Source organism: Azolla caroliniana, unplaced genomic scaffold, assembly GCF_043228905.1.
Source record: "Azolla caroliniana isolate FFs.n. ecotype wild unplaced genomic scaffold, voAzoCaro1.0.p SCAF_14, whole genome shotgun sequence".
In the NCBI taxonomy this organism is placed as follows: domain Eukaryota; kingdom Viridiplantae; phylum Streptophyta; class Polypodiopsida; order Salviniales; family Salviniaceae; genus Azolla; species Azolla caroliniana.
Window position 1 is genome coordinate 3,022,824 of NW_028230449.1, and position 23,423 is coordinate 3,046,246.

General features: G+C 44.4%; 1 long non-coding RNA gene across 1 annotated transcript; it reads right to left on the bottom strand.

Annotated features, from left to right (window-relative positions):
* Positions 1–22,105: 22,105 nt before the first annotated feature.
* LOC147855177 (uncharacterized) lies at positions 22,106–22,625 on the bottom strand. Its single transcript, XR_015530765.1, has 3 exons — positions 22,561–22,625; positions 22,316–22,475; positions 22,106–22,235 (listed from the first exon to the last, which is right to left on the bottom strand). It is a non-coding gene; the product is annotated as an uncharacterized LOC147855177 (long non-coding RNA).
* Positions 22,626–23,423: the final 798 nt, after the last annotated feature.

Consider the following 23,423-nt stretch of genomic DNA (forward strand, 5'->3'; position numbering starts at 1 on the left):
ACCACCACTTACTTTGTATCATTCAACTACCTACCATTACCCCCTTCTTCTCTCCCTCTCCCTCTCCCTCTCCCACCTCCCCCACCTTATATAAAGCTGCACCCATCTTGTAATAGACCTTTGCACTGATGAGCTCATTCTTGAGCGAAACTAGTTTGCTGCATAAGGTCTTTCTTTTCATTCTAATGATATTTTCTTGAGTCTCTCTCTCTCTCTCTCTCTCTCTCTCTCTCTCTCTCTCTCTCTCTCTCCTTGGTACTCACAATCTATTTTCTTCCTATTAGATTATCTACCCTACTACTACGTCGCTCGCACTCCTTGTAACGACCCAACGGTTGACAATAAAAGGCTAGACGAATTCTACGTGGGATTCTTCTAATATGCATAGGACTTCCAGATTTCTCTTCTGTCATAGAAGTTGGGGTAACCTTGTTACAATCCAATTCTTTGTTGTGGCCATCGCCCATGATATTCAATGTTTCATTGGCACTATCTTCATTCTCCGTATCTTTATTAATATCGTATTCTTCAATAGAGAACTCTTCACATGTGTCATTATTCACATGTGTTGTAGGTGAAGATGAGCTCAGACAATACTCTTCGATAGAAATGGGTGAGTCTGTCGACAGACAATATTCTTCGATAGAAAATGGTGAGTTTGTCGATAAACAATACTCTTCGGTAGAAAACGAAGAGTCTGATGACAAACAATATTCTTCAATCGAGAAAGGTGAGTCTTCACTCATGGCTTAAGGTCCACATAGAGCTCGTCAAGTTATGTGCTTGGGCTAATATAAAAAAATGATAAGCTCCTCTCTAAACATAAACTCCTCTCCAAACAAAAGCTCCCTCAATATAATGTCTATATTATTTAATAGTATATTAATACAATAAATAAAGATATTATTTTTAATATAATAAATTTATTCAACATATTAACAATTACTTAAACTAGTCAGTATAAAGTCGAATCAATTATATTTTATACCTTATTAATCCTATAATATATAATTTAAATTAACTTTACTTTAGCCATGAAGTATAATATAATTACAATCATTACCAAGCCATATATATGTTAGTTTAAAGTCAAAATCATTGGTTAATTAATGGCACCCATATTTAATATAGAACTTCTCAATCATTGGTTCATTCATGCCCACCATTTTAAATATAAGCCTTTTCAATCATTGGTTCATTCATGGCCACATCTTTAATACAAAACATGAGAGAGTCATAAAAATGCTGCTTTGAGTATTCAATCATTGGTTCATTCATGAACCTCTATCATTGTTTTATTTATGACCTTCAAAGGCATTCTATATTAGTTTGAGTATAAAATAATCATTAATATGTTAGTTTGAGTATTTAATCATTGATTCATTCATAAGCATCATTTAATTCAAATCCATTAGAGAGTCATTGGTACATTCAAGATTATGTACTAAATAAAGTGTACTAAGGTCTAAGAAAAAAGTATCCTAAGGTCAAAGAAACTCTTTCTTAGGTCTAACTAACTAACCTTAAGCTTACCAACCCTAGTTAAAGTAATTGTGGTTACTGTAACCACAGTGGTCAATCCCTATAAATAGGAAGACCTCCTCATTTCGCAATCACTCACGCGCAGAACAGAGCACACAGAGCACAAACAACCCATAGCACACAACACCAAATCGTCATCTCCCCGTAAGCATCGACGATGAGAATCATGTCTTCGAAGAAGATCGAGCGCCAAGAATCCAGGTAAGCGCCTGGCAATACGGACATTTTCATAAATATGTTTTAGCACTCAAGAACTCAATATGCCGTATCGAGTTCTTGTATAAAGTGGGGGTTTTATACAGGAACTCGATAAGGCGTATCGAGTTCCTGTTTAAAGTTTGTGTTTTATACAAGAACTCAATACGACGTATCGAGTTCCTGTTTAAAGTTTTTGTTATATACAGGAACTCGATAAGGCGTATCGAGTTCCTGTTTAAAGTTTGTGTTTTATACAGGAACTCGATATGGCGTATCGAGTTCCTGTTTAAAGTTTGTGTTATATACAGGAACTCAATACGCCGTTGTCGTGAAGAAAACCGTCCATAGGCGGAATCGGCGCACCTAGGCGTGGGAACCGGTTCTTCACGCGCGCAAGCTCCAAGTTGTATGAAGAAGCGAGTTAGGAGGATAATCGGCAGGAACGGGCCCTAACATAGGTGGAGACAAAGACCGCGCGAACAGTCTTTTCGGTCGCGCGCGCGAGCTAAAGGACGGCCTGCTCGTCGGGCTATATAAGAGCAGGAAAGAGCTGTTGCAAATATATATCGCGCGGAGAGGACGAAGTGCTGTCGGACCGTTTCTGGACGCTTCTCTCTCTTTGTTTCCTTCCTTCTTGAGCTCCATAGCTTTCTGTGCAGGGTTCCGAGGAGGCTCGCGCTGTTTCGAGGAACGCCCGAGTGCTTCCGGCAGCACCTCCAACCTGCTACCCCCCCCCTTTGCCCTGTTTTGTGCCTCGAAGCGAGCAGGCATCGGCATCTGTTCGCCGGCCTGTTCGGTTGTAACCAACCTGTGCCCCATCGAGGGTTGTAGTAGTGTTAGCCATTTTCTTAATATACATATTAAGTCATTCGCATCTGTCTGTGTCGGTGTCTGTTCGCGTTCTCCGTGCTGAAGGGCCGTGTCCCTGTGTATCCCCGGTCCTACGTAGCCGGTTCTCTCTCTTTCTCCTCCCTCGCTTGCTCTTTGGTTCGAGACCCCCGCGGTCCCGCCTCGATTCCACACGCACTTGCGTAATATCTCGACATCTTTGGTGAACCCGACGTGAAAGAGGCGGCAGAAGAGCAGAAGATGAGGGGGTCGGATCTTGCAGAGGCCATGGCTTCGGCCGTGGATCGGATTGTAAACGCGCGCGAGGGCACCGGTGCCCTCGACAGAGCTATTGAGGCGGTCGTCGGCACGATCGGCCGGTTCGATGGGAAGGATGCCACGAAGTATTTGGCGTCCTACGGTGCAGAGATGCTGATGCGGGACATTCCGGAAGCAAGGCGTCTTGCCGGATTTCCCCGAGTGGCAATGCCGAGCATCCATGCGGAGGTGCTCGAGGTGCGGGCGGAGAGCCGTACCTGGGAGGAGTTCGAAGGCCGGCTCCTAGAGAAATACGGGCTGGACGACGCGCTCCGGCTTTCGAAGCGAAGGTTCATGGAATGGGTGGAGTCCCCGGGGAAGGGAAGAAACGCGTCGGCACTCCTCCGGGAGTTCGAGGAAAACTTTGCGCGCCTTTCGGCGCTCGACCGAACCATCCTGGACACGAGCCGGGTCTTGCTGTTTGTCAAGTCGGTCGACGAGCGGGATCGGGAGCACGTGGGCCTCTTGCTGGAAACCGAAGACGGGCTCACTACCGACTGGGCGGCTGTCAAGAAAGTCTGTGGCCGTTTCGACAAACGGCGAGAATGGGCGGATAACGGGGCAGCCGGGTCGGGCTCGGTCGCATCAAGGAAGCTCGAACCAGCGCCACAGGTGCGAAAGGAAGAGACCCGAGAGTGGTTGGAAACCGGTTCGGCTTCGACCGGCGTAGTCAGAGGCTCGACCGGAGGAGCGGCGCTGGAGGAATTGACGAGGGCGATAAAGGACCTCCAAATCGCGCAAGCCCGAAGGGAAGGTGGCGAACCGGCTCGTGACCGATGGCCGGCGGCAGGAAACAAGTGCATGTGGTGCGATGAAGTCGGCCACATTCGGAAGGACTGCGGCGACTTCGCGGAGGCGCTGAGGAACAGGGTGGTGTACCTGTGGGAAGGACGGGTGCATGCCAGCGACACCCGAAGGGCCCTGAGCCGAAACGACGGGCGAGGTGGTATGAAAAGGTTGATGGAAGAGGCGGCGGCCCGACACGCGGAAACCGTCCACTACTCGGCGTCGGCCGGCATTCGAGTCGGGGGCGGCGAGGCCCGAAGGGAAAGCAAAACCGGATTCTGGCCGACGATGCTGGAAGGCCTTGCCGATGCGAGGCTTAAAAGGGAGGAATCGGACCGTGCGGAGAAACGGGTACGGGAGATGACCGGGTGGAGCGACCCTGTCGAGGAAAAGACGGGCTTCGTGGAAGCCGCTTGCCAGAACCACGAGGCCCTGGTAGAAGAGAAGCGGGTGGGGAAACCCGGGACGACCGGGCCCTCACAACGATACGAGACCCGGTCCGGGCCACGACGGGACGAAGCCGGCGGGGCCGGTACGCAAGATAAACCCCAGAAGGGCGGGTACCGTCTGGGGACGGAGATAGAAAGGACCACGGACTTACGAAAGGTCCTAGAGGAACGGATCCTCGACAGCAAGGTGGAGCTGTCGTTACGAGAGGTGCTGGGAATCGCCAAGAAGGAGTTCCACGACTCCATCGTGGACTTGGTGAAACGGAAGAGGCTGTCAACGGAGACAGAACCGGAAAGACCAGTGGAAGTGCGGACGACGCACCTAGACGACATGGCGCTGGGAGACGAGTGGGCGGAAAGCCACTATTCGAGACCACACTGGGCCCGAGCGACCACGGAAACCCCGGTGAAGATCGGCGATGTCCAGGAACCGGTGATAGCTTTGGTGGACCACGGATCGGAGATCAACTTGATGTCCATGGACTTCTATAAGAAGGGCAAATGGCCGATCAACACCAAGCACGGGTGGAAAATAAGAGCAGCAACGCGCGCCACCGAGGAACTGCACGGGGCCTGTCCGAATGTGCGAGTCAAGATCGGCGACGTCGAGATTGACCAGCACTTCTTCGTGCAGGAGACGTCTTCGCATCCGGTCATACTGGGAGAGCCGTACATCACGGCGGCGCGAATGGAGACCAAGGTGCTGGACAACGGTTCGGCCTACGCGAGGGTCAAAAGCCAAGACGGGCGCCATTCGGTCCAGTTTCTGACGGTACGGCCGAACCACGAACGTAACCGCGACTCCCTCGGTTCCGAAAACCGAGAGGATTTTTAGAGAGGACTGCCAAGGCGTGGGGCCGCGACAGTCCGGATGCTCCGGGAAAACCCCACATCTGTACGATAAAACCGTGTACAATAGGTAGGAAATTTTTCTTCTCCGACAGCGGAGCATGTACGTTGGTCGGCATCGCCGGCCGAGAGAAAACAAAGACGGAGGGGAGACTTCGGGCGTGCGGAGTTCTCGGCCCTGACGAGGAAATCAACGGAGCCGTGGAGGCAGTCTCCTTCGACGACACCTTGGGGATGCTGGGGAGGGTAGTCGAAGAAGACCTTATCGAGGACCGGGTGATACCGGTATGTTAAGAAGAAATGTACGAAGTCATCGCGGACTTCGGTCGAGGGCTCGAGTCGGAACGGACGGCCCGAGTTAGCACCAAGTACAAGACGGTGGACCGGAAGGTGAGGCCAGTTGCGGCGCCCTTACCGGAGGGCAGTGAATCCCGGATTAAAGGGGTTGCATCGGACCCCAGCTTACGAGATCGGGCCTGCATAGGACACACCTTCACCAACGAGACGCTCCGCGAGCTGAAGATCGGTGGGGGCGGGTTCCTACTGCCGGCGGAGGAAGACCGGTTCCGGAGAATGCTCGGAAGGCACGGGAAAGCCTTCGCATTCTCACCGGAGGAAATCGGGTGCGTAGACCCGACGATCGTAGAACTGATGGTGATATTCACAGTACCGCATGTACCGTGGAATCTCAAGCCAATTCCGGTTCCGAGAGCTCACATCCCGAAGTTGATGGGGCTGTTGAAGCAGAAAGTTGATATGGGCATTCTCGAGCCATCGAGCGCCCCGTATTCAAACCGATGGTTTACCGTACCAAAGAAAAACGGATCATTGCGCTTCATTCAGGACCTGCAGCCGGTCAACAGAGTGACCATTCGGAACGCAGGGATCGGACCGACCATAGACGAGTTCGCGGAGGCCTTCGCCGGAAGGTCGATTTACTCGGTCGGTGATCTATACTCAGGGTACGACCAGTTCCAGCTAGCCGTGGAGAGCAGAGACATTACGACGATGCGAACTCCCCTCGGCCTAGTGCGGATGTGTACGCTGCCGCAAGGAGGGACCAACTCGGTGGCCCACATTGTGAATGCAATGAACAAGGTGCTGAGGGACTGCATCCCGGACATCACCATGCCGTTTCTAGACGACATCCCGATCAAGGGATGCCCGGTAGAAGAGAAGGACGAGACGGTCGGGCCGGACGGATGCCGGCGGTTCGTGATGGCGCACATCGACGACTGCGAGAAGGTGCTGCAAAGGCTAGAGGATGCGAGGCTCACCTTCTCGGGGGAGAAATCAGCCTTCGGGCAGTCGGAAATCATGGTGGTCGGACACTTATGTGGGCCGTATGGCCGGAAACCGTCTCCGGCAAAGGTAGAAGCCATCTCCGCGATGAAGCCCGACTGCAGCTCGGTCACGGAAGTACGAAGATTCCTGGGGGCATGCGCATTCTACCACATATGGATCCCGCATTACGCCCATGTTGCGGAGCCGCTATACGGATTATTGAGGAAAGGGCAAAGATTCGAATGGCTAGACAAGCACACGGAGTCGGTCCGGAAGCTGAAGGAGGCTCTTTCGGCAGCACCGGCGCTCCGAAAGGCCGTCTACAGGAAGGGCACCCCAGTGTACATAACGGTTGACACGAGTCCGACCGGAATCGGGTGGGTCGTCAACCAAGAAGACGAGGACGGCAATCGGTTTCCGATCCGATTCGGCGCGAAGGTCCTCAGCGAACAACAGCGAGGATACGCCCAGGTTAAACACGAACTCTGGGGTATCGTTTCGGCGGTGAAGGCCGACAAGGACTATCTGATCGGGACGGAGGTAATCATAGAGACGGATTGCATGCCGATTCTCGGCATGGTTTCCGGATGCGCGACGCCGGACCTGGCAATGCTCAGGTGGATAGCGTACATCAAGTCCCTAGACCCGGTAATACGACACATTTCCGGGAAAGACAACGCCATGGCCGACATGCTTTCAAGGGCGAGATTCGATGACGAAGGCGGCATGATTTCGGAGGACGAAGAGGTCGGCGTGGACTTCTTCGAGACTGCGTATGTAACAACCGACGGGACAAGCACTCCGGCACTTAACGACTTCGACGCGAGCAAGTACGACGGGGAGTGGTTGCAGATCGGTGGGTTTTTGAAGACAATGACGCCCGATGCGTCATGGACGAAGGACGAGGCCAACCGGATCCGGAAGAAAGCGTACCGGTTCTTTCTCCGGGATGGCTATCTATGGAAGCACCCGAAGAAGAGGGACGGCGCTCCGCTCCGGGTAGTGGCGATGAAGGAAGAACAGGAGGAGCTGCTGATGGCTTACCACGACAGCCCTTGGGCTGGACACCGTGGAACATGGGCTACGTTTGAGAAACTGAAGGGGAAGTATTGGTGGTCGGGGCAGTACCAGGACGTGCATCGGTTCGTGACAACTTGCGAGAGCTGCCAGATGCACTCCATAGTCCGACATCGAGACGAGCTTCACCCTACGTACCCTCCAGCCATCCATTTCAAATGGATGGTAGATCTGGTAACGATGCCAATGGGAGTAGGACAGATGCGGTACCTGGTCCTAGCGCGGGAGGATCTGACGAACCAGGTGGAAGGCCGGGCCCTTCCGAACAAAACGACCGCGGCCGTATGCCGGTTCCTAATCGAGGACGTGATATGCCGGTACGGGTGCGTCGGGAAGATCGTGGCTGACCGAGGGGAGTTGGACGCCGAAGAAGCCGCGGAGCTGTTCGACCGGCTGGGAGTCAAGCTCTCGCTCACCACTGCGTACAATCCGGAGGCGAATGGAAAGGTGGAGCGAGGACACGGACCGATCGTCAAGGCGTTGGTTCGGGCATGCGGAGGCCGAGTCGGTGACTGGCCGCGGCTGCTACCTTATGCTTTGTGGGCAGACCGGACCACGCACAGTTCGGTAACCGGGTACATGCCGACAGAGCTCATGTTCGGCCAGAAGCCGATCATGCCGATGGAACGGACGATCTCCTCGTGGGCAACGGTCGACTGGAGGGACGAGATGAGCCGGGAGGAGTTGTTGGCCGCGCGCATACGACAGCTCGAGCGGAGACCGGAGGACGTGGAACTGGCTACGGAGAAGCTCCGAGTGGCGAGGAAAAAGAACAAAGCCAGGTTCGACCGAACGCACCGGCTCCGACCGAAGAAAATCGAAGAAGGTGACTGGGTGCTCGTCTACGATAGCAGCCTCGACAACCAGCACCGAGCTACACGGAAGTTCGCACGAAGGTGGTTCGGGCCTTACGTGGTACGGAGCGCCAATGACAACGGGACATACCACCTGGCGGAACTCGACGGCACGAGAATGACGATACCGGTTGCAGGGAAGCGGATCAAAGCGTTCAAGAAGCGACACGACGACGAGCCAGACCCGGCTCTCCTGGTCGGCAGTGACGAACTATCCGAAAACGAGGAAGAACCGACGGGCGAGGAATGAAGACGGGCCGGTTTTCTCAGTCCCAACTCTCTTGGCGCATACCGGAGGATGCGCGGTTAGGTGGGGGCGGATGTCGTGAAGAAAACCGTCCATAGGCGGAATCGGCGCACCTAGGCGTGGGAACCGGTTCTTCACGCGCGCAAGCTCCAAGTTGTATGAAGAAGCGAGTTAGGAGGATAATCGGCAGGAACGGGCCCTAACATAGGTGGAGACAAAGACCGCGCGAACAGTCTTTTCGGTCGCGCGCGCGAGCTAAAGGACGGCCTGCTCGTCGGGCTATATAAGAGCAGGAAAGAGCTGTTGCAAATATATATCGCACGGAGAGGATGAAGTGCTGTCGGACCGTTTCTGGACGCTTCTCTCTCTCTGTTTCCTTCCTTCTTGAGCTCCATAGCTTTCTGTGCAGGGTTCCGAGGAGGCTCGCGCTGTTTCGAGGAACGCCCGAGTGCTTCCGGCAGCACCTCCAACCTGCTACCCCCCCCCCTTTGCCCTGTTTTGTGCCTCGAAGCGAGCAGGCATCGGCATCTGTTCGCCGGCCTGTTCGGTTGTAACCAACCTGTGCCCCATCGAGGGTTGTAGTAGTGTTAGCCATTTTCTTAATATACATATTAAGTCATTCGCATCTGTCTGTGTCGGTGTCTGTTCGCGTTCTCCGTGCTGAAGGGCCGTGTCCCTGTGTATCCCCGGTCCTGCGTAGCCGGTTCTCTCTCTTTCTCCTCCCTCGCTTGCTCTTTGGTTCGAGACCCCCGCGGTCCCGCCTCGATTCCACACGCACTTGCGTAATATCTCGACACCGTATCGAGTTCCTGTGTAAAGTATGTGTTTTATACAGAAACTTGATACGTCGTATCGAGTTCCTGTTTAAAGTTTGTGTTTCATACATGAACTTGATATGCCGTATCGAGTTACTATTAAAATACAAACTTTAAACAGGAATATTGTGTCTTTGGGGGAACAATTTGGTATATATGTGAAAAGATACCAATTTTATGTCCAATTCAGACTTTTTAAGTGACATTTGCTACATTTTGTAACATTTAGCGCCCTTATTGAAAAAGGTTTTATGACCTATAATAGCTTAAAATAATAGAAAATAACCCACGAATTACCTTTATGATACCAAATTCAAGTCTATCATATTAAAATTCTCAAAAATATGGGATATGGAATCATATAAGCCATACCTACCCTCCAATATGATACATATGCTTGTATAATTATTAAGATATATAATATTCGAAGTTGAATAGCCCTTACTAGATTTAAATTCATAATAAAGTTCTAGCATGTTCACAGAAAGTATGATTGATATTTAGAGTTTAGCACAAATCGCTTGCTAGTTTTTGTCTTGGTCTACTTATGTATATTTTAATATGCAACATGCAACCTTAATCTAGGCAACCAACTAACTTATATTTTTGCACGTCCTTTCTTAAATAGGTCGTTTGAGAACTTGTCAGACCAACCTGTGAAGAAAATAAAGCTCCGAATTCAGGGCTCTCCAATTGAGACCCAGAAACAAATAGTTCCTCAGAACATAAAGAGAGGAAAAAAGCTTCTCTTCAACGAGGAGACAAAATCTCAACCATCCAATGATGTTAGCCAAAAGAAAATGTTAGCTGCTACTGGTGGTGAGGACCTTCTTGACCGTGATCTAACAGACAAGGAATGGTGTATGTAGTATGTCGACTCCAAGAAAAAAGTCGTGTTGTATACGGCAAAGAAGAAGAGCGACAGTCAGCTTGAAAATGACACCGCATTTATGTATGGCCGTATTCTACGATTTGACTACGAAGATTTAGATTCAACCAACTTTCTTGTAATGATAGAGTGCTCGAAGGGGGTACGTAAAGTGTACATTTCTGAAGATCGACTAGTAAAGGAATATTGTGGGCCAGAATCTTTTAAAAAAGATCTACAAAGCTCACAAAACCTTATTGTCACCTTGAGGCCTTATATACAAGGCCATGTAACTCTAAGGGATCCCTTTCCCTCCCTAGTGAAGGCCCCGAAAAAGGCATCTAAAGTGCAATCAAGACCAGCAAAAAAGAAGACCACTAAAATGTCAAACTCCGACTCATCAAGCTCAACCGAAGATGAGGACACTAGGGGGACGCCAAGTGCTGAGCTGGCATCTGGTGTGTTGTCATCTAAGCAAAATAAGATACGGAGAGAGTTAATACAGCGTAAACCGGTGAGAAAACGGCAAGTGTTTAATTTGCCTATAACACACATCCATCGACCCCCAATAGATGTCAAAACCAAGGATAAAAGATAGAGTGATGGAAGAAGGATATTAGAGAACACGAGCAGAAAGGAACGAAATACTAAGAGAAGAATGAATGTATAAGATAGAGAAAGAAAGAGAATGGATACAAGATATGTAATGAGAGCTAAAGACTGGTGTTGATTCGAATTGATTTGAGAATACATGTATGCCCTTATTTATAGGTTCCTATAGAATAACTTAGAGATTTCTAGAATGTTCTAGAATGTTCTAGACCTAGAATGCTCTAGGACATTCTAGAATAATCTAGAGGTTTTACAATAATCAATGTAATACAAGTAGCTTTTATTGTTTCATATAACAATAAGCTATCTTAATGGTTGAGGTTTTCAAGTATGGATTACAAGGTTCGAGGTTCAAGTCCAGGTGACGCCATATGTCATGTGTTCATGACACTATCCCTCCTTCGAGAACGCCGAGTGGAAGTCGGCGTTAACATTGTTGGGCCAGGCTTGTTTGGATAGTGACGATGGAAGTCGTTGACCAGAGCTTCAGCATTACAAACGTTATCAATGGGTTGCCAAGTGCGATCACTCAGAGGATAGCCAAGCCAATCAACTAGATAATAAAGCTTATTGCGCACAATCTTAGAATCGAGAATAGCAGCTACCTCGTATTCGGGGCCGTCCACAAGTTGTACAGAAGGCGGTGGTGGCACAACACAATTAGGAATTAAAGAGGTGTGGCAAGGTTCCAAAAGAGAGCTATGAAAGACAGGGTGAAGCCGCATATGTGCAGGAAGGTTAAGACGAAATGTTGCATCATTAATCTGCGCCATGATGACAAAAGGACATAAGCGTTGATAGTCAAGCTTAGCACACGGTCGGGTAGTCTTGATGTGACGACGAAGCAACCATACACGGTCACCAACCTTAAACGGAGACTTAAGACGATGTCGATCGGCATTGGTCTTATGGTGTGCTCGCGCTTTCTGAAGATGTGACAATAACTCGAACTGGATTTGTTGTAGTCGGTGGAGGTGATGCGCCGCACTAGGGTTTCGTGACACCTCAGGAAGATCCAGTATACACCATGGAGGGTGGTTTCCAGTGTAGGCAAAGAAAGGTGTAACTTTGGTAGAAGAGTGGACCGTGTTGTTGTATGCAAACTCGGCAAGATGTAAAATATTACTCCAATCATCTTGTTGATAACTAATGAAACATCGAAGATATTGCTCGAGCATTTGATTTGTGCGCTTTGTTTGTCCGTCAGTTTGTGGATGATAAGCCGAAGAGAGTTTGCAAGAGATTTTGAGGCCACCAAAACGAACGTTTCACCAGCTCAATGGTCTTGGGAATACCAAAACTTCCAGCCATGGGGGCATCATGACAATGTTCCAACACTTGAAGTCGGGGTGATCCGTCGGGGACGTAAAGGAGATTCTTGTAGAAGAGTAAGCCATCTTGCCACTTGAAGTCCTGATAATGTTGAGATGACCCTGGCAATGTGGAGCAAGATGGACGACTTGAACCACAATGGGCTAAGACATCCTTAGCGAAATCATCTGAATGAAGTTGTTGCCGAATAGTGTCAAGAAGGGTAGAATCAAGTGGCGTGGCATAAATTGTTGTTACTTGTAGCTTTGATGGCCCGAGGAGAATTTGCTTTCGATTGTCAAAGGCCGGATCTCCAGGTCGAAGTACTAGATACGAACGCCAAGACAAAGTATCTGCTTTCCCTTGTTGTTTTCCGGGGCGAAAAATGATCTTGAAATCGAAACGCGTTAGAAATTGGGCCCACCGAGCTTGGCGTCTATTTAATACTCGAGCAGTTTGAAAATATGTGAGATTTTTGTGATCACTATATATGATAATCTGATGAGGTGATCCTTCTAGAAAATGACTCCATTGCTTGAATGAGTCTACCACAGCTAGTAACTCCTTGTCATGCACCTCATAGTTTATCTCCGAAACAGTAAATTTTCTCGAGTGAAACACGACTGGATGTGTCTGCCCGTCCTCACCTGGTTGCGATAGGATACTCCCCAATGCAATGTCCGATGCATCTGCCTCAATAGTAAATGGCTTTTCAGGATCAATATGTGCTAGGATGGGTGCTGATGTGAATGCCTCTTTCAGCTGCATAAAAGCCTTGTCCGCTTCGCATAAAAGCCTGATAGAAGTTCACAAATCCGAGGAAACACTGGACATCCCGAATTGAGCATGGGGGTTTCCATTCCAATATTGTTTGGACTTTTGCCAGGTCCATGAAAACACCCTGGGATGAAATAGTGTATCCCAAAAATTCGACTTGTTTTTGTAATCAAAACTGCATTTCTCAAGTTTGGCATAAAGACCATACTTCCTTAGGCGTTCAAGTACTTGTCGCACATGTATATCATGCTCCCCCTGTGTTTTAGAGTAAATCAATAGATCATCTAGGTAGATGATTAGAAAAATATCCAAGAAATCCCGGAAGATGTCATTTGCCATATGTTGGAATACTACAGGTACATTTGTGAGTCCGAAAGGCATGACTGTATACTCGAAATGACCATACCGAGTACGAAATGTTGTTTTCCACTCATCTCCCGGTTGAATTCGAACAAGATTATATGCACCCCTTAGATCAACTTTGGTAAAATGCTTTGCCCCACCAATGCGTTCTAAGAGATTGGAGATTAAAGGTAAAGCATACTTATTCCTTATGGTGACTTTATTTAAGCCTCGATAGTCCACGACCAAACGAAGGGAGCCGTCCTTTTTCTTCACAAAAAAGATAGGAGCACCAGCTGGAGACTTTGAATGTCGAATAAACCCATGTGCAAGATTTTCCTCGATGTATTCTCGAAGAACCTCAAGATCTGTGGGTGATAAATTGTAAATCGGACCCCACAGTGGCTCTTTTCCTGGTTGGAGATCAATAGGACAGTCGTACGGCCGATGCTTTGGAAGAACACTAGCTTTGACTTTGTCGAAAACATCAGCATAGTCTTGATATTTTTTGGGAATTTGGATGTCTCAATTCTCTTGAGTGACACTAGAAGGTGTCGCTGATACTGCAAATAAGAAAAGGTCCTCCTTGCCTCCCACTTGGCACAATTGTTGCAATGTGATGGCGGAAATTTGATGAGAAGGATATGGTGCATCGGTAGAACTATATACTTTAGGAGGATAATCCCGAGTTCGATCCTTGACAATGATATTTTCTACTAAAGGGCACCTAATTTCTCGCTTCCTCCAAACGATTCTAGGGTTATGTAGCTCGAACCATGGCAAACCGAGGACAATTGGATGCTCAGAACTACGGATTATGTTAAAGGAAACTACACATCCTAAATCACCCAAGAGTATGTGTATTGGCTCAGACTCTTCAAATATCTTCCCGGAAGCTATGGGGCGTCCATCAATCACTACTACGGAAACTAGACAAGGAAGTTTATGCAAGGATATTTGGTGTTTTTGGGCAAAATTTCTATCCATGAAACAAGATTTGGCTCCAGTATCTAAGAGGGCTTGGACTTGAAGTTGACAACTGGGTGTCCTAACTTGTACTAGGGCTGAGAAGACTCTACTAACATGCTTGGAAGAAATGGAACCCACACTAGGTTGTACATATCTAGGGTTGTCCAACCAAATGGCTCCTATTTTGGCCGGACTTATTCGTTTGACTCCTCTTCTAATTTGCTTAGGACTTCAAATTTATTGGACAAGGGTGGATTATTCATAATATTAGATTCACTAACTGCTTCTAAAATGTTGGACTCATTTTTATTGTCATAGTGAATTTGATTTACCTGACGTCTCGGCCTACGGGAGCAATGAATGGCTATATGCCCTGGACCTCCGCAATATAAGCATAGATGGTTTGCTCGACGATGTTGCTTCTCTTCGTCTGACAATGGTCCTCGTCGTTGAGTCATATCGATCTCCATGGGTGCAGGACTATCCATTGGGACTGGATTACGTGTTTACCTTGGAGTTGGAGCAGGGCTATACATTTGCCTTGGGGACGATTGCGCCGTTACTGATGCATAAGTTGGTGTGAATCTTGATCTTGTTATTTGTTGTTGTCACTCACATCGACGCTAAAAAAGGCGATTATCACACCGTATTGCTTGACTAATAGCTTTTGTAAGTGACCTTGGATCCTCGGGGAAGGTGAGAAGTAAGTCTTTGACATCACTACGAAGGCCTGAACGGAATTGCTCCATTAGGGCTTGTTCATCCCAAGGAATATCGCTTGCGATGAGACGGAAATTGGCAGCATATGTCGAAGCTGGTTGATCACCTTGACAAAGTGTACGAATCTTGTTGATAGTTGTTCTCGCCCCATCAGTATCTCCGAAACAAGCCTTAAATTCCTTGATAAATTCCTCGAAATTATTTAGTAGAGGAGAATTGGTCTCTAGCAATGGAGCAAACCACAACAATGTTATGCCAGTCAATAAGGTGCCCACTAGCCCAACTCGTGATGCATCTGTTGGATAACGCGCGGGATGCATTTGAATCACCAACCGTACTTGATTCAAGAAACCTCGGAAATGCGCCCTCGACCCATCAAATTTAGCTGGGAGGCTAATTTTGGGCTCCTTGATAAGTCACTGACTTTCAACCCTTTGTTGTTGTAACACTACGATTGTGGACTCTAACTGTTGCACTCGTCGCGTGAACTCCTCTTGTTGTTGTTGCTCCTCTATAGTAACCTTTTGTAGATCCCCAAGTAGACGTTGATTCTCTACTTCAAGAGATGCGAACTTGGATTTAAGGTTCTCCATTTCTGCAACAAGGGTGAGATATTCTTCTGAGTTAATGGAAGCCATGGTTTCAGGATAGTTACGAAGGAGGATAAGAGAGAGAGAGAGAGAGAGAGAGAGAATTCGAATCAAACTGTCAGAACCAAGGATAAAAGATAGAGTGATGGAAGAAGGATATTAGAGAACACGAGCAGAAAGGAACGAAATACTAAGAGAAGAATGGATGTATAAGATAGAGAAAGAAAGAGAATGGATACAAGATATGTAATGAGAGCTAAAGACTGGTGTTGATTCGAATTGATTTGAGAATACATGTATGCCCTTATTTATAGGTTCCTATAGAATAACTTAGAGATTTCTAGAATGTTCTAGACCTAGAATGCTCTAGGGCATTCTAGAATAATCTAGAGGTTTTACAATAATCAATGTAATACAAGAAGTAGCTTTTATTGTTTTATATAACAATAAGCTATCTTAATGGTTGAGGTTTTCAAGTATGGATTACAAGGTTCGAGGTTCAAGTCCGGGTGACGCCATAATGGTCATGAACATACAGTAGATGTAAAAAACCAAGACGAAGACCACTTGAGAATGCATGTTCAGAATCTCAAGAAAAAAATGAAAATATATCTGCATGCTATAGTTGTGCCTTTCATTGTGATGGTAGATCCTGAAGAATGTTCCACAACTGAGGACTTCGACGTGAGAAAGCATGATCAATACAATTACTTTGTAATTGGTGGATCACATTCGGTTGAAGCACGCCGGCAACTTGTTAGAGAGCACCCAACGACTTTCTTCTTCAAGTATGGCGAGTGCAAAATATACATGTGCCTCACAACTGAAGAGGCAAAGCTTTTGGCATGGGACCACAACAACGACAACGACTATAGGCAAAAAATGTCATCTATTGAATGGATAAGGTTCTTCCACCATGAATGCCTGGACGTCAAACAAAAGTTTGGTGTGAAGCTACACCCTGGCCTACGATGTCAATGCCTTCATGAGGTCGGCATTGTGGTGGATGATAATGTTAAGTCGAATGGTCTTCGGAAATATGAGTCCTAGTTTCAACTTGCCTTTAGAGATAGAGAAGTATGGGACCTACAAGATCAAATCTTCTCAATGTGGGAAAATAAGGAGGTCAAGGGTCAACGACAAAAGAAATGTAAGGTAGACCCTCAACTAGAATTAAAGTCACAAGCGGCCAAGAAAATTGATTTGACAATTGAAGAAGCGGCTAACGACATGAAGTTGTCTCTGTGGAGAGCGATGCAAGGTATTAAGGACGAGCAGCTTCTTGTGTCTGTTTTGTCAAGGATTGTGGCGAAAGATTTAGCCCTTGAAGAAATGGTCACTAAGTTCAATATTTCAAATAGTGATATTGAATTCAATATGGTGCAATTGAAAGTTCTAATCTCATTTTCTAATTTCACAGTCATAAGGTGTACATGAATATCCAAGAAGTTATGATGAAACAACTTGGATGTATAACTTGGGAACAAGTGACCGAGGATTATCCTCTAACGTCTTCATATAAGGCGTTATCCGAGTATTTTATTGCATTCAAGGATTGGGTTAGTATTGGTGTTTTTCATTAATTTTTCCTCATATGTAGAAGTTGTGTAATAATACTTGATGTCTTATTGCTTCTATTAGAAATCGTGTCGTGGAAATTAAACGAGAAGTTAAGGATATACACGATTTCCCGACATCCTTCCTTGCACATCTCGAGCGAGCCAGAAAAGAAAAGGATCGTTGCTTAGTCAAGGCGTACGAAATTGAAGAAGATGGCTCCTTCAAAAAATTTAGCCACAAAAAGGACATTACGAAAGATCTTTACTACAACGTGATTTACGGCGATGTCGTTGACATGATCCAAAGAGTGCCAAAGAAGGAATATACGCAAATGATTGCTGATATTCCATACGGATTTCAAATGTCAAGGTCATCATATGACGATGAACCTTTTAGGTTCAAACAATTAGAGAAGATGGTCAAGGATTTTGTTGAGCTAACGATTGCATCCTTGTGGAGGATAGTTGTCTTTCATAGTATGGACCAAGGGTACTCGGTAGCTCAAGCTTTGAGATCTCGTTGCCATGGCATCGAGAACCTTGCATGGTAAGGATTATTTATAAGTCTCATTCACTATATTACCTTTCTTAAGATTGTTCGATCTATTATTAACTCGATGCAATATTTGTTATAGGATAAAAACCAATGTCAATAGAGGGCCAACCTTTCTATTCGTAAATACCATTGAATACATTACGGTTGGCTACTTCGACGAAATAAAGAAACAAAGAATCAAGGAGCATTCTAATGAAGTCGAAGGTTCAAATCTGCTGGTATATCCAGCAGTGACACGGAAATTGCGACATGTCACCACGATAGAATGGGGACTTATCAACCCATACCAAAAACCTCAACGACTTATGATGTGCTTGATCAAGATGTTTTCTATAGAAGGAGATTGGATATTAGACCTCTTTTTTGGCACAGTTATTCCTCGAACTAGGTTAACGATCTTGAGATAACCAGTATTGATTCTTTTTTGTTTGAAAACTAATTCTTCTTGTTGCTTTCTTCACAGGGACAACGTCTACATGTGCATTGAAGCTCTTCAAAAACACAGTTGCATTGGAGAAGGACGAGGCGCAAGTTATATTTATAAACATGAGGATTAAGGCTTTGTGGGAGTGCCCAAACCAAGACGAGGAGGTCGGTGCAAAGAACCTCGCTGATACCGAAAGGTTTCAACCTGCTTCGCGAGAGCCTATTCTTCCATTAGTCGGGGAACCGGGGGAGCTAATAGAGCTTGATGAATCATGAGCTTATAGAAGATATTTCATTGGCTCGGCTAACAGGGGGAAGACAATGCACGTATAGCCGAAGAGACTTCTATAAGAGATGAAGAAGAAAATGGCATTGACGATTTGATTGCTATGTAATAGACTCTTTTGTTCACAAAATGTATTGTTTGGAATTCACATTACTAATACAAATCTTGGGTTTTACTTGGTGTATTCCATTCTTTATAATCTTCTATATGTTTCAATTTTATTTCTATATACTTGATTTGTTGACTTATGACATTGGTTTCACCGCGTGCATTGCTGAGTACCAATATGGAGAAACATGAATTAGTTTAAATTAAGGCTGATTTTAGTCAAACTTTACCTTAACATAACATGCTCGTAGAATTGTTGCCATGACTGTCCATGTTGTTATTTGTGATCAATTGGTGAGATTGTCCTTCCGTGTCTAATATATACTAGTCCATATAGCATGGATCTTTGTCTTCTATTGTTAAAACTATTATGTTTCTCTTCCATTGCTGCTTAGATTGTGTAGTGTGTTGATAATGGTTCCACTAGCGTTATCCGCATGTTTTTATACACTTGTAGTTCCACTAACGTTATCGTTTGGAGTTTGATCCCGTGTGAATCACCTAAGGAATAGATTAGATCAATTTTAAATACAAGTATTGAAAGCCTTAATAGGTTTGTTATTTCCATCACATTATCCTAAAGTTCACTATCTTACATTGTCCACAATTATATACATATGTTTTGATCCCATGCGAATAAACTGAGGAATAAATTAGATCAACTTTAAATACAAGTATTAAATACCTTAATAAGTTTGTTATTCCAATCACATTATCCTAAAGTTCACTATCTTACATTGTCCACAATTATATACATGCAAGTATGGGTCAAAGTATAAATTATAACTCATTTTATTAGTATGGTTACAAGTACACCTCATATTTTTGTAAAACTTACCAAATTAATATAAGTCTTTAACTTAGTGTTTCCCATGTCGCACATTAGTGAGATATTGAGCCATTGTTGAACTTTATTATGCCTACATTAACTTATCAACACATCCAAACTTATTTGAATTTTTAATGATCTCCACTCGTAGACCTATCATGTAATTTTATATTTGCAAATTCTAATCAAGTTGTGGAACATGTGATACTAGTGCATCCAATTTTTGTAGAGAGGGTATATTTGGATATTTCCAAGAAGATTCTACAAGTGGAATGTGCGATCCTTCCATTTGTGAACGCGAACGTGTTAAAAGGGATTCAGCACTAACAACCATAACCGATTATCTTCCGGTTCGGTATTTGGATTCACAACACACGTCAATTACACACGTAAGATCCATGTTGTCAGGAACAGTACTAAGACAGAGAAGGAATTAGTACTAAAAGATGAGGATTAGTACTAAGGGAGGTGTATAACTCTCGAGAGAAGGAAAGAGTGAGAGAGAGAGAGAGAGAGAATGATGATAACAAAAGAGAATATACAATAGTAGCTAGGAGGCTTAAGACGGGCGTTGAACCGATTTGGTTCGAAATAATGCCTTGTGCCTCCTTTTATAGTGTTCTCAGGAGTACTCCTGAAGTTTCTAGATTGTTCCAGAGAAGTCTGGAATATACATCAATTTTCTAGAGTAAAACTTAAATGAAAATAATATCTTTCGTATTACAACATATAGTCTAATGGTCAAGAGCTTGACCCATGTAACATAAGATCATGGGTTCGAGTCGTGCCATATCATGACACTATCCCCCTTTTAAAATGACTAATGTCACGAGTCGTTTTGGATTGAGGACCCGGTTTGTCTGGATATTGACGATGGAAGTCTTCAGGAAGAGAACGAGCATTGGTCACATTCTCTATTGGTTCCCAAGTACGCTCGCTAGGACTATATCCTAGCCAATCGACTAAATAGTAGAGCTTGTTGCGAACAATCTTGGAATCAAGGATGGCGGCAACCTCATAATCAGGTCCATCTTCAAGTTCGATCGAGGGTGGAGGTTGTTTAATACGACCTATGATGGTGTTGTCTTGATAAGGTTCGAGGAGAGAACTATGAAACACCATATGTATCCAAAGTTGTGGATGTAGATCGAGACGAAAAGCAACATAATTAATTTTTCCGATAATACAGAAAGGACCTAATCACCGATAATCCAACTTCTGGCATGGGCGAGTAGTCTTGATGTGTCGTCGTAGTAGCCATACCCAATCTCCAATGTTAAAATTGGATGGAAGCCAATGACGATCCGTGTAAACCTTCTGTGTTTGTTGAGCTTGTTGTAGATGAGTAGATAAATCCACTTGTATCTTGCGTAACCGCTCGAAATGATCCTCTACGCAAGGATTTGTGGGTAACTCTAGGGTTTCAAATACACACCACCGGGGGTGACAGCCCGCATAAGCATAAAATGGTGTAACCTTTGTCGATGAGTCGACAGAGTTATTATACACAAATTCGGCGAAGTGGAGAATATCCACCCAGTTATCTTGATGATAGCTTAGAAAGCACCGAAGGTACTACTCCAGCATTTGATTTGTTCGTTTTGCTTGGCATCTGTTTGTGGGTGGTAGCCAAAAGAGAGGTTACAAGTGACCTTAAGCATTTTAAAGAGGTGCTTCCAGAATTTCGAGACGAACTGGGGTCCAAGGTCGTTGATGATACTATCGGGAAGGCCATGGTGCCGACATCCCGGGGGCTTCACTATATATAAAGAGGATATATCACGTGCGTTCACGACATCTTTTTTAAACCCCTTATACATATGTTTTTTATTATTTTAGATACCCTTTTATAAAAAATTGGTTAATAAAAATACCCCTTAGTGTCAATATATATTTTGACAACAACTCATTTTAAATGCCCTTACATAAAAGACACATTCAAGTTTTATACATGTGCGTATATGTACATAGTGTTGTATTGCATATGTTCATATGTATATATTGTATTGCATGTATGTATTATATTGTATTCCATGTTTATTTGCGTATGTATTGTATTGTATTGTATTGTATGTGTTATATATCTTATATCTATGGCAAGTGTGTATGTATCCATTTATTATGCATATGCAACCTCTAAAGTTAATGGATGTAATATGTTCAATGATCTTGACATTGCCCCATGTGCACTCAAGACAACAACTCACTACTTTGGTATTAAAATCTAGATCATGTGGGATCTTGCAAAATATGGTGTCATTGCTTGAAGGGCCTCTTCTATATTTGTAAGTCCAAGTCTATCTTGCTCTAACTTATCCCATTGTGGGTAGGAAATTACTCTTTTAGAATCAAGTCTTGACATTGCCTTAACAATTTATTGTATAATACAAGTGCTTTTAAGATAATTAAATCAGGATAGGTAATGCAGAAACCTGAAGTATATAATTGACAATAGATTTCCTCATACTCAACATATACTCATGGTGAGACCAATTCGCCAAGTTCCTAGTTTTGTTTTCTCTATGATCCATAATTCTACATGCATCGCCAATTTCCATACATATTCTGCCAACACTTCAGCCATTGATGATATACTCCTCTACTTTGAGGATTTCAGCTATTAATCTCATAATGAAGGGTGTCCACTTCAGACACCTATTCATCTATGCTCCTAGTTCTTCTAAACTAATCCATTGGTTGGTATCATAAAATTTCTTATATATAGCATTGATGGCATTTCCAAATTACATCTTCCACCTAAATTTCATGAAAAATAAGTCAAATTCTAGGTAAAACAATTTCTCAGATAATAAATTGAACACTAAGCCAACTACACTAAAGGAAATTAGAGAAAACCTATAGCTGAAGTCCCAAATGTTCTGGAGCATATTGACAGACAAGGTTGAGGACAATTGGCAATGAAGGCAACACACTACTTGATAGTCCACCAAAGAGATCATTTGCTTTCTTCAATGCCTCATGCCTAGAAAGGATGTCTTTAGGACGTAATGTCTGCTGAGTTATAGCAGGATTTCCTGTTGATATAGCAGATGTGACACTTCTTAAACAAATGTGTTCATATACAATACATTTGCATTTCTTACTCCAAATCTACCTTCTCTTGGTGCTTGGATAAGATTTTCCCACACTTTTTTGTATTGCAAGTTGTGATGACAAGTCCTCTTTATCGTTTCTTTTGGGAGAGTTCAAGTCAATAGTCAAATTACTATACAATGAACGGCCAGGTGCAAATAATGCATGATGAAATGGAACTCCTAATGATAAAAGATTTAGTGCAACATTGAATAGACGAAACCAACTGTAAATTGAGATTCCATTGAAACATGGAAATTGACATACCAACATTAGTACAAAACTTAAGAACATGAGAAAGCAACAACTTAGGATCCTGTTGTGGCATACAATTCATTGGAGAACTTGAACAAAAGAAATAGCACAATTAATTCATCTAGATAAGAGATTTGAAACTAAAAAGTAAAATTAAAGCAACATCTAAATTTACAAGCAATCAACACACTTGGCCAAAAGAGAAATGGACCAGGTTAAAGACAAGATTGGTATGCACTTCTCTTGAATTTGTCTTAGAATTGTGCATATTCCTAAGGAATAATTTATCATTGATTTTCATCAATTTGGTTCCCTAGGAGGTTTTAATTCATGGATGAGACAAACATTTTTCAAATAGGATACCTTTTAGATCTCTTACATCATTCCGCTCTTTAAAATATGTTATTTCATCTTTCTTTCTTCCTTATAATTTCACCACACGGGTGACCTATATCACACCAAGAGAGCCTCTTCCCATCAAACTAGAGTGTTCCTACTGAACAGATTACAACCTTCAGTTAGTTGTGAGGAGATCAACCAAAAGTTATACTAATTGTTGTAGAATACTTAGCATACAATATGCATAAAAACTTGTGTTAAGTATTCTACCCCTTTTTTTAAGTACTTACGTATCTACAGGTAAAATGCATAGAATACGTGAAAAACAAGCTAAATCTTTTGTAAATTTTAAAGCTTTAATAATAATATTATTATTATTATTTTAGCTTTTTGGAATGTTGCAAATGCATGTGTGCATGTGTTCATACATGCATACAAACACACATATACAAACACAGCCATGCATATGCAAATACACATGCACACATATGAACATTGTTAAAAACTTGGTCATACCAAATCCCTCCTTCATCCTC